Raw genomic sequence first — 11,769 nt, forward strand, 5'->3', positions numbered from 1 at the left:
GTGCGCCTCTTGAGGCAATATTTTTCCATCTCCGGGATGAGGCCATCTTAGGCGTCGCCTTGTAGAGCTCGCTGGTGCGATCGAAACGCTTCAGTCGGATCTGAATTCCGAGCTCGTTTGCTCACCGTATGAGCAAAAGAATATGGCGCACGAACCCTCGCTTGAGTCAAAAAACCCTTACTAAAGTCTACGCAAATGGGGGGGGGGAATTGTGAGATGTCCTTAAGGCCAAAGGCAAAAACGTGGAGAGGGTTGGGAGGGGTGGCTGCAAGCCTCTCTGTAAGTCTATTCACACGGGGGGGGGGAGAAGAGTTAAGGACACTGGTCCATGGCAAGAGGAGGATGGAGGAAAATTGGCTTATCTGAAAAGAGCCAAATGAGGGGGTGTGAGAGGGGTGGCTGCAAGGGCGGCTGTACTTGCAGCAAGTACGCTATGGCGGTACGGACGACGGCACAACAGGGCATGCGCTACACAGAAGTGCGTGCCGATTGAGGAGCACCCCGGGGGTTTATATAGCTGAGGGGTGAGGGTGCGGGCGCTGCGCAAAGCACGGACGAAAGGACGGTGTACCTTCAAAGGCTATGGATCAGTGGCCTGCATGGGTCTACGGGAAAGGTACGGTGCCGGTTGCCTGGGAAAGGAGTGGTACGCATGTACCTTATCCGGCCTGGGTCTCCACCTAAAGGTACGCGTGGACCATACAGTGGGCGGCCGTCCTTTGGTTCTTGGGCGGCCATTGTACGGGCGCCCTACTAAGTGTGTACGGACCAAATTTTTGGGACGGGGTACCCAAATTTGGGACGCCCACCTCGATTTGCGTGCCGGACCGCCCCGGGGGAAGAAAATTTTTTTTGTCCGGGAGGTTCTCCCTGGTCGCAGGGGTTCAGACCGTTCGTCAATCAGATGTGCGGTCGTGCATTTATTAAGGTTTAAAGGTCGCCGTTTTTTAACTAAAATGATTAAAATTAGCGTATAGGCTTGATCCGGTGTCCGTTTTGGATGCTGTAAAATCCTATATTAGGGTAAAATCGCACGCAGATTCCAAATTTGGGCTCAAAATTTGAAGATTCTAAGTGGAAATGACTCAAATAATAAAATCATTGATATTTATACCATTAAAACTCATATATACATGGACATTTCTTTATTAGTGAAGATGGGTATGTTACATCCTTCCCCCCTTAAAGAAATCGAGATGTCCTCATCTCGTCATGAATTGGGGATAATCCTTTAAGAGTGTAGCTTCATCTTCCCAAGTTGCATCCTCTTCAGGATAATCTTTCCACTGAACTAGATGTTCTACAAGAGTTCTATTTCGGAGTTGCCTTTCCCTAGAATCTATGATGCTACTGGGCTGTAATTCAAGGACTCCTTGAGTAGGGATTACAACTTGCTCATCATCAAGAATATGATCGAGAGACTGGGGACATATGGCTTTAACAAACTTACATGAAATACTTCTTATATTTACCAAGTGATAGAGAACTTCGTTTGGGTCGCACCCGTAGAAGAACTTTGTCTCCTTCCTTGAAGATCCTTTCAGACCTCTTGTTGTCAGCATAATGCTTTTGTCGGTCTTGGGCAGCTTTAATATCCCTTTGGATAGCTTTGGTTTGTTCCTCCATCTCTTCGAGCACTTTCCTGGATGCCTCAACTCTTATGGTCGGATCAGAGAAATTTAGAGGAGACAAGCATTCTTGCCCATAGAGTGCTTTGAATGGTGACATTCCTATGCTTTGATGATAAGACGCATTGTAGGCGAATTCCACCACCAGAGGAAGGTATTGAATCCACCTTCTGGGTTCCCGTCCACAGTATGCTCTGAGAATGTCTTCAATTACTTGATTGACTCTTTCAGTCTGGCCATCGGTCTCTGGATGATAAGCTGTGCTAAAGCAAAGTTGAGTCCCCAGAGCTTGAAATAAAGATTGCCAGAATTTTGAAGTGAAGTCAGAATCCCGATCACTTACTATCCTTTTTGGGAGACCATGAAGTTTGAGGACTTCCTTGATGAATATTCGAGCAACATCAGAAGCTTTGAAGGTCTTCTTAGCTGGTATAAGGTGAGCTACTTTGGTAAGTAAGTCCACTACTACTAGAATGGAGTCATATCCTCCTTGAACAGTGGGGAGACTTGTGACAAAATCCATACTAATGCACTCCCACTTCATTTGGGGAATATCTCTAAGGGTTGAAGCTTTCCAGGCATCTTGACCCTTTCAGCCTTGATCCTTTGGCATGAGAGACATTGTTTCAAGTACCGAAGCACATCATTTTTCAAGCCTGCCCAATGAAAGCTCCTTCTTACTGCATTTAATGTTTTTGCATAACCTGGGTGTCCTGCAACAACAGGGCTATCATGAGCTTCATGGAGGATTAGTTTCTTTAAAGCAGGATCCTTAGGGATACATAGCCTGTGATTGAAGTAGAGGCTTCCTTCATGAGTGGAGTATCCCTTGATTAGATTCTTCTCTTTCTCTGAATGTCCCCCTTCTTCTACTAACTTTATCATCCTTTGATAATCTGGGTCATGAGATGAGACTTCTTCCACCTTGACCAGTATGGGATTATTTGGCATTGAAATTGCATTCAAGAAAAATTTGCGGCTAAGTGCATCAGCTACCACATTATCTTTCCCAGGGCGGAATTTGATATCGAAATCATATTCTTGTAGAATTTCAATCCATCTCCTTTGCCGCATGTTGAGGGAAGATCCACTTTAGACTTTTGTGGTCAGTTTACAAGCTGGAATTTGCCTCCCAAGAGATAATGTCTCCATAATTTGAGGCAATGAACAACTGCTAAGAGTTCCAAATCATGGGTGGCATAGTTTGCTTCATATTGCTTCAGCTTGCGGGAAGTATAAGCGACTGGTCTTCCTTCTTGGCCTAAGACACCACCAAGTGCTAGGCTACTAGCATCGGTAACCACTTCAAATTCCTTGGAGAAATCAGGAAGCTTTAAGACTGGGGCAGAAGTAATAATGACTTTCAGCTGATCAAAGCTGTTTTGATGGATTGGCAGCCACACTATTTTGCAATCCTTCTTAAGAAGATCTGTCAAGGGTGCAGCTACCAAGGCATAATCTTTGATAAAAATCCTATACCAACCCGTGATTCCCAAGAATCCACGAACTTCACGAACTGATTTAGGAGGTGGCCATTCTAGAACATCCTTGACCTTGGCGGGGTCTACTGAGATGCCATCCTTGGAGACGATGAATCCAAGATACTCAATTTGATGAGTAAAGAAGGTACATTTGCTCTTCTTGGCATAGAGTTTGTGTCTGCGCAGCAATTGCAGAACTCTATGCACATGCTCCTCATGCTCTTCCATTGATTTGGAGTAGATTAGGATGTCATCAAAGAAAACAAGCACAAACTCATCCAAGTACGGGCGGAATATATCTTGCATTAGGCGGTTGAAGGTTGCAGGAGCATTGGTTAACCCGAATGACATTACAGTAAACTCATAGTGGCCATAACGGGTATTGAAGGCTGTTTTGGGTATATCTGCTTCCTTGACTCTGATCTGATAGTAACCAGACCTCAAATCTATTTTTGAGAAGACTTTGGCCCCATGAAGCCTGTCTCGATGCGAGGGATAGGATACTTATTTTTGACAGTGACTTGATTTAGCCCTCGATAATCTATGTAGAGGCGGAGAGTCCCGTCCTTCTTTTTTTGGAAAAGAACAGGTGCTCCCCAAGGAGAGCTACTGGGGCGTACAAATCCTTGTTCAATGAGTTGGGAAAGTTGCTCCTTAAGTTCAATGGCTTCAGGAAGGGACATTTTATAGGGAGTTTTTGAGACGGGTTGAGCTCCAGGGATCACCTCGATTTCATGGTCGACTTCTCGAGGAGGCAGTAACCCTGTAAGCTCGTCAGGGAAGATGTCAGAGAATTCTTGGAGCCAAGAGGGTTCTGTCTCCATACTAGGTTCAATGACTTTGTTGAGTTTGACTAAGAAAACTTGCTGACCCTTACGTGTCCCCTTGAGAAGATGTTTTGCCTTGACTACCCTAGACTTAGGTTTTCCTGTGATTCCCTGAACAGATATTACTTGGCCATGCTCATTTTCAAAAGTGATACTCCCCTGGTTACAATGAATGCTAGCTTTGTTTGCAATTAACCAATCCATCCCAAGGATTCCATCATAAATTCCTAGTGGCAAGACTCTAAAGTGACCATGAGTTTGCTCATTACCCAGCTCAAAATCAAGGTTTCCTATGGAGTGGCGAGATACTACTTCTTTCCCACTGGCTAACTCTACAATCATTTTTCTAGCTGTTTTTTGACTCAAGTTTAATTTTTGCAAGCACCTAGGAGAAAGGAATGAATGGGTACTGCCACAATCAATCAAAAGCTGAAATGGCTTACCGTGATGAGTGGCGGGGGCTTGGATTACACCAAATTGTTTATTCGGACCTTGGTGTTCTACTACCGCATGGACGGTGGCACGCTCTTCTTCAGCCGTTTCCAAGGTCGGTTCTTCACTTATAACACAGGCAGTTCTAGCAACTGTTCCTCCGCGGCCTCTGCCACGGCCACTGCCTCTTGCGCCTTGGTGGGTAGGGGTTCCACGGCCTTGATTTCCTCTGTTACTTTGGGGAAATGATGTTGCCATCTTGGGACAGTTGGCTCTAAAGTGTCCCGGCTCATTGCACTCAAAACACAGAGGGCCTTCTCTGGAAGAAGCAGCATACGAGCGGGGGGCAAAAGAGTTGCCTTGTCGCCCTCTGTTGTAGTAGGGGAAATTCTGTTGAGGTTTTTTGTAGGGTTGATCTCTAAGGTTTGCCTCAGGGTAAGATCTCTTTTGATTCTTCGGTTTGTTAGCCTTCATTTCTTTCACAAGGGGCTTTGCTCGTATGAGAGCATCCTGTAAAGTGGTTGGCCTCATTGCTTCAAGGCGGGAATCTAGGGGTTCATTTAGCCCTTGGCAGAAACGAGCCACTTGCTGGGAAGTAGTCATAGCTGGGGCATACTTCCGAAGGGTAATAAATTTGGAATAATAATCCTCAAGAGTTAAGGTGCACTCTCTAAGACTAAAAAACTCATTCATCTTTATGGATTCATGGGATGGAGGAAGATATCTTTCCTTCACTGCCTGCTTGATGTCTTCCCACGTTTGAGAATGCTCGGTGACTTCCTTGTCATGGCACCACTGTTTCCACTAGAGTTTAGCATCTCCAGTGAGGCGAAACCGTGCGAGCATAGACTGATTTGCTACTCCAGTACCGGCAGCAGAGAAATAATCGTCCATCGCCTCCATCCAGACTTCAGCATCCTTCTCAACCTTTGAACCTTCTCCTTTAAAGGAGGGAGGTTGCATTTGCTTGAGCAGGAGCTTCTTCTCCTGGGTATCAGTGTAAAGCGCATTGGGAAGTGGAGGGTGGTCGTCCTGGCCATCATCGTAAAAACAATTTTTAAGATTACAAGATTCATATTTGCACAACGCTTAATTTTTGGAGAGTAAAACCATTGAAATTATTTTATTTCCAAATATTTACAAGGACAAGTTTTATTACAAAGATCTGAGACTAATATAATTAGTCTTAATCTAGGATGATAATTCTTAGAATATGGTAGGAAGTCCTCTTTTTATGCTTTGAATGAAATTATTTTATGCGTAATTTTTATAAAAATTTTGCCATAGCTGTGCTGCTATGATTGAAAAATCTCAAATTTTTTTAAGGGATAAAGTTTATCATTAAAGAAATAATTAGAATGGTCTCTAATTGGATCATTAATCCATATAATGGATTGAATCATCAATATACATAAACTAAAAGCATAGAAAAAAGCCATTAATTTGGCCTCAAGCATAGCTTAATCTTGGATTAAGGAAAAGCTTTATGAAAAGCTTCATTTGCATTGAGAATGGGTCATGAGTATGACCATTTCTTGAGTGAGAGAGAGAAATTACATAAAAACCATTAGAATTAAGCATAAATGGAAATTTATGTAATTCTTAACTATCATCACTAACATTCATCAATTCACTTCAATAGCATTCAAAAACTATTCCAATTAAGCTTCTAAAGCTTGAGAGGGGTTGAGAAGAGAGAAACATTGAGAAATTATAGAAAAGATCAAAATTCACCATTTATCTTACAAATTGCTTGTTTCTTTGTTCACGGTAGAGGCCCCCAACCAATCAATTGGTTAAGTATGTTGATAGAGCCACCAATGGGGATTGAAGAAAGAGGGAAGCTCCAAAAACTAGTGAATTATTAATGAATTCACAGTTCTTGGCTTAGGTGGAGTAGAGTAACGATGCATAAACACTATATATTTTTCAACAAGGGGGAGGCTTCTATTTATACGAAAAATTGAGCTCCTAACCAAACAAACTGATTCTAGAATTTTCTAAATCAGTTTGGTCAATATTTGACCATTTTTAGGTCAGTTAAGCTAACTTTTTGGAACTAGACTTGAATGAGGAGAGAGGAGAGATGAAATATCTCAATTTTTATGAGTTTAAAACTCATTCAAGCATGTGAAATATGCACCTCCTTTAAAGAACTCCCCTTCCTTACATATGTGTCATAATGGAATCATTATACCCAAAATATCTCATATTTTTAATATTGCTCATAGTTTTTTACTAATAAACCTTGTACATTTTTAACTCTTCATCTTATGTGAGCATTTTACTCATTTTTGGATACCCAAAATATCTCATATTTTTAATATTGCTCATAGTTTTTTACTAATAAACCTTGTACATTTTCAACTCTTCATCTTATGTGAAATATGCACCTCCTTTAAAGAACTCCCCTTCCTTACATATGTGTCATAATGGAATCATTATACCCAAAATATCTCATATTTTTAATATTGCTCATAGTTTTTTACTAATAAACCTTGTACATTTTCAACTCTTCATCTTATGTGAGCATTTACTCATTTTTGGATATCTTCTCTTACAAATTGGATTTATCTCCTCTCTACACATGGATTGATGCTATTGGCCCATAGGAACCTTAATTGGACCATAATCCAAAAAGTTTTAAAAATCTAGACCCTTAGGCTAAGGTCCTTTATACCCATTTCCAATTAATTCCAATTGCACATTGGAAAGTTCTTTTTGAATTTGTTTCAGGGGAACTTATTTTAATAAGATGAGATAATTTTCTATCCAAAAATATTAAAAATTTGAATATTCTCTCTCTAGAATATTTTCTCTCTCTAGATTAAAACAGTTAGAAACAAGTCTTTTATATTTCTGAAGAGGGATTGATTACAGGGGAAGATGCTGGAGATTTTGAGAGGCTGGGGAGGAATCTTACAAAGCATAACCAAAATTTCATTTTGGTTTTTCTCTAAAGTCCAGGTCCTAGTAGTAAACAGCTGGATGATGGACTTATGGGAGATTTCCATCTCATAGTCATCCACATCCATGTTCTTGTACGAGGATCATCGTCTCCATACTTCTCCTCGTTGAGGAGATTCTCCTAGGAGTGGTCTGCATTAGCCTTTGCAGACTAGTCGTACTTTAACAATATGTTGTCTATCGTTGGGGCGGGTGGACCCACATGGTCGTCAAAATGGACAAAGGATGTGAAAGGGAGTTATTCCTTAGTTGAAGCATCAGAAACCTTGGTTAGATTGGAAATTTTGAAAGCCTTAGGACATTGTCCAACATACAACAAATCAAGTGTACCATATGATGATGGAAGATAACACTAAGAAGGATAATAGGGTATGGAACATGAGGAAAAGTAGGTCTTGGTGGAGGAAAGTAATCGTACAAGGCTGGTGGTCTAAGATTCCATATCAAGGGAAGGTGTTCCTATGGCGCAAGCTAGTTGGAGGCCTACCATTGGGGGACCAATTTTTGCGAAAGCGATGGATTAATTTTGGTAATTTTGTGTTTTCTACTACATGCTTGGAAACATGCCCGCATCTTTTCATTTCATGTTCAGTGGAAAAGGTGTGGGATTCCTTTCTCGCATATGGATTCCACTGACAAATAGGCCTATAAATGTTAAATATTGGATTTTTGGAAAAATTTCAAATAGGCCAGATAACCCAAAACGTTCAGTTTTCTTTCATTTTTTCAGGTGGACAGGTTTGTGGCATATGCGGTTAACTAGGAATGACTTCATATTTGATGCAAAATTTGATATTATGGCTCACATAGGTCGTATAAAAGGTCTACTATTGTGGCAAGTCTCTTCCCTGTAGTCAGCTCATTTGGTGGAGAATGACATGGCTATATATTCGATGATGAAAGCTGGTACATCACCTAGCAGAGCCATGTGGCCATTTGTAAAGTATTTTTTGATAATATATCTTCTATTACGAGAAAAACAAAGACAGATATGGAGAGATGATGAAGCTATGGCGATGCTCCTTCTACTCTTTGTCTCTACGTTTTCTCTATGTCCACCATCTCCTCCTCTTAGATTATGTTCTATTCTCACCACACAATCCCCCCATTAAGATAAGGTTTTTTTTCCTTAATGGGCATAGCCCCTGGTGGAGAGAGACCCTCATGTTGAGATATCGAGCTCATCTAGTGAGGCAGTGGACACTGATGACCCGCCTGTGGTGGTGGATAGGCCCCACACTTACACCACTGGCATGGTTGGTGAGATCATGGGTGATATGCGGCCAGTGGGATGACAGGCTGTGTGATAGCCATTCTAGAGACTGGCATAGCGCCAGCTCATTTAGTTGGGTTCACACTATAGAGAACCCTAGTATGTATTTGGTTGAGTACCTTTTCATATGTGTGCACTCTTATCTTTGTATATGGTGTGTTGAGTGTTGAGTGAAAAAGAAGAAGATTTTCAGCCTCTCACCTTGTGTGTTCTCTATTAGGGTTTTGTGAGTGTGTGTGTGCTTGCAAGAGTTGAAGCTCTCTTCTCCCCTTCATCTTTTCATGGTATCAGAGCCTGGTTCATGCTAAGGGCTGATCTGCAAGCAAGAGAAGCACAGGAAGCGGTACGAGGGTAAGAGCTTCAACTACTCTTCCCTATTTGTGTTGGCGACTACACCCTTGTCGGGAGCTCTACGGGAGGCACCGACAAACGATCTCTGAGGAGCTTTCTTCGTGGGAGTAAAGCTATAGGCAACTATACTGTCCTATCGAACGTAATTTTTTGGGCCGAAAACGCGTTTCGGGTGCGTCAGGACCTCCGTTTTTCAGAAAGCAGGCGATTTCGAGCACTGTGGGTAAGTCATCACGTCAGTTCTCTGTAGAACTCTGTTTTAAGAACTGCAGGAAGACAGATTGGCAATGCAGACACTCTGTGCTGCAAGGAGGTCAACAGTTGCCATTGGGTGTATGTATGCACATTGAGGTCACTCGTTGTGACATTTGAGTGTACTACAGTACCGCTGCAGAAAATACAGCAATTTGTGTAGGACAAACCAAAGTGTTGTTTCTGGTTGTGACATTTGAGTGTACTACAGTACCGCAATACAGCAGTTTATGCAGGACAAACCAGAGTACTATTTTTGGTAAATTTGTGTGTCTGGAAAGATGTCAAATGATGGCATAAACCAGATTCTGAGAAGCTTGATAAGAACAACTTCCATGCTTGGAGGTTTAGGTTGATGAATTTTGTAAGATCCCTGTTCCCACCGAGCAACGGATTCGGGGTACTGGCAGCGGAAGTAGCGCTTCTCGCGCGGGACAGGGGTCCCACACTCGGGGCCTCGCCCACGGATATCCGGATAAGAGACTAATCCGTCGGTTGTTCCAAAACCGAACCCGGAAAAACTTCCTTTACCGGAAAGCACGGGCGATTCCACCAGGATAACTTTTTACTCTAACGTAGTCAAGATCATTTCTGATCGAGATGATCCGATTACATCTATAAGATACTTAGTCAGTTCAAGGAAGAAACTTGCACTTGGATCATTGGGATCAACGCTTTTTTCCCCATTCAAGAGGCACAGCCGTTGATTCCTATCCATAGAACAGTTTCTGTCCGGGATTTATTTATTTTTTTTTCTATCGTAAAAACAAAAGTTTGAGTCTCGATTTACGGATCCATCAGTCCAGCCTAACCCCATCCAATCCCATGGGTTAGCCAACCGCCCAACCACTGTAGTGATGGGATCCAATTAAAAATTTGGTTAGGTTTTGTCCCGGGTACCAAGGAAAAGAGTTCCAAGGCCCCCTAGCCGGATGTTCATGCAAAATAAAACTAGTCACACCACTCACACACCCAATATGAAATTGCCTTTTTTCAACCAGATTCAACCAGTTTAAAACAATCCTTTAATAAAACCATAGTATCATTGATCACCATCTTCCAATTTATCCAATTGATTCTTAATTTCCCATCATTCCTTCATCAGAGTATCTATGGCATCATTGGCAACTAGAACGCTCAGGAGCCGTTTCGATAGTTCCTAGCCCATAATACTTGGCAATATAATCACTTAACAAGATGGACTCTCGTTGAAGATCAGCAAGATCAACCAATAGATCCATATAAGGAGCCATGGACTCATCCATTGAAGACCAGCAAGGTCAATCAACCAGATCCATGCTCGATTTCAGAAAACAACTCCAACTCTGTTCCAATATCTTCCTCGACGCACGCGTGGGTATCCTAGGCAACCCAGAGCCCGAGCACCGTATGGTCAGCACCCTCTAGGATCCTTCGCAGGTAACCTAGCGCTTCATGCATAGGCCGCTTCCTTGGCCCCTCATCCACCGTACCGGAAGCTCACCATTTTAATCGCACCGAGGCTGGTCAAGACCTCGGCCGACCTTGCTACGCGAGACGTCCTTCATTGACTCCCCGTCAGCAGTTGCAACTTTACCATCACGACTTTAATCACAAGACGGTCAAAATGCTCCCCCCAGCATTCTTGACATAAAACAATCATTTACAAACAGCATTTACAAACAGTATTTACAAACAGTTTACAACACAATTTCTATTTTAACTTTCATTTTTCCACATTATCCTTCATCAATCTACATTACTTATTCTATATTCCATTTATATGTATACTCATCCCATCACATCATTTCTATCTCATCACTTCAGATTCCCTCACATCGCATATCGTATATTCACATCCATACATCCACATCTATATGCGTACATTCACATCTACATGCATACATCTACATCTCTATGCATACATCCACATCCACATTCACATTCACCTCCATACATCTACATCTACATCTACATGCATACATCCACATCTCCATTCACATCTACATCTATACATCTACATCTACATGCATCCATCCACCTCCACATCCACATCTACATCTATACATCTACATCTACATGCATACATCCATATCTCCATTCCCATCTACATCTATACATCTACATCTACATACATCCATCTACCTCCACATCCACATCTACATCTATACATCTACATCTACATGTATACATCCACCTCCACATCCACATCCGTATCTATACATCTACATCTACATGTATACATCCACATCCACATCCACATCCGTATCTATATATCTACATCTACATGTATACATCCACATCCACATCTATACATCTACATCTACATCTACATGCATACATCCACATCTCCATTCACATCTACATCTACATGCATCCATCCACCTCCACATCCACATCTACATCTATACATCTACATCTACATGCAAACATCCACATCTCCATGCATAATAAAATTCTTTTAATTAATCTAGGATGATAGTTCCTAGAATATGGTAGGAAGTCCTCTTTTTATGCTTTGAATGAATTTATTTTATGCGTAATTTCTATAAAAATTTTGCCATAGCTCCGCTACTATG

This window comes from Cibotium barometz, chromosome 17 (assembly GCF_041138505.1).
Source record: "Cibotium barometz isolate CiBa-2024 chromosome 17, ASM4113850v1, whole genome shotgun sequence".
Lineage (NCBI taxonomy): Eukaryota > Viridiplantae > Streptophyta > Polypodiopsida > Cyatheales > Cibotiaceae > Cibotium > Cibotium barometz.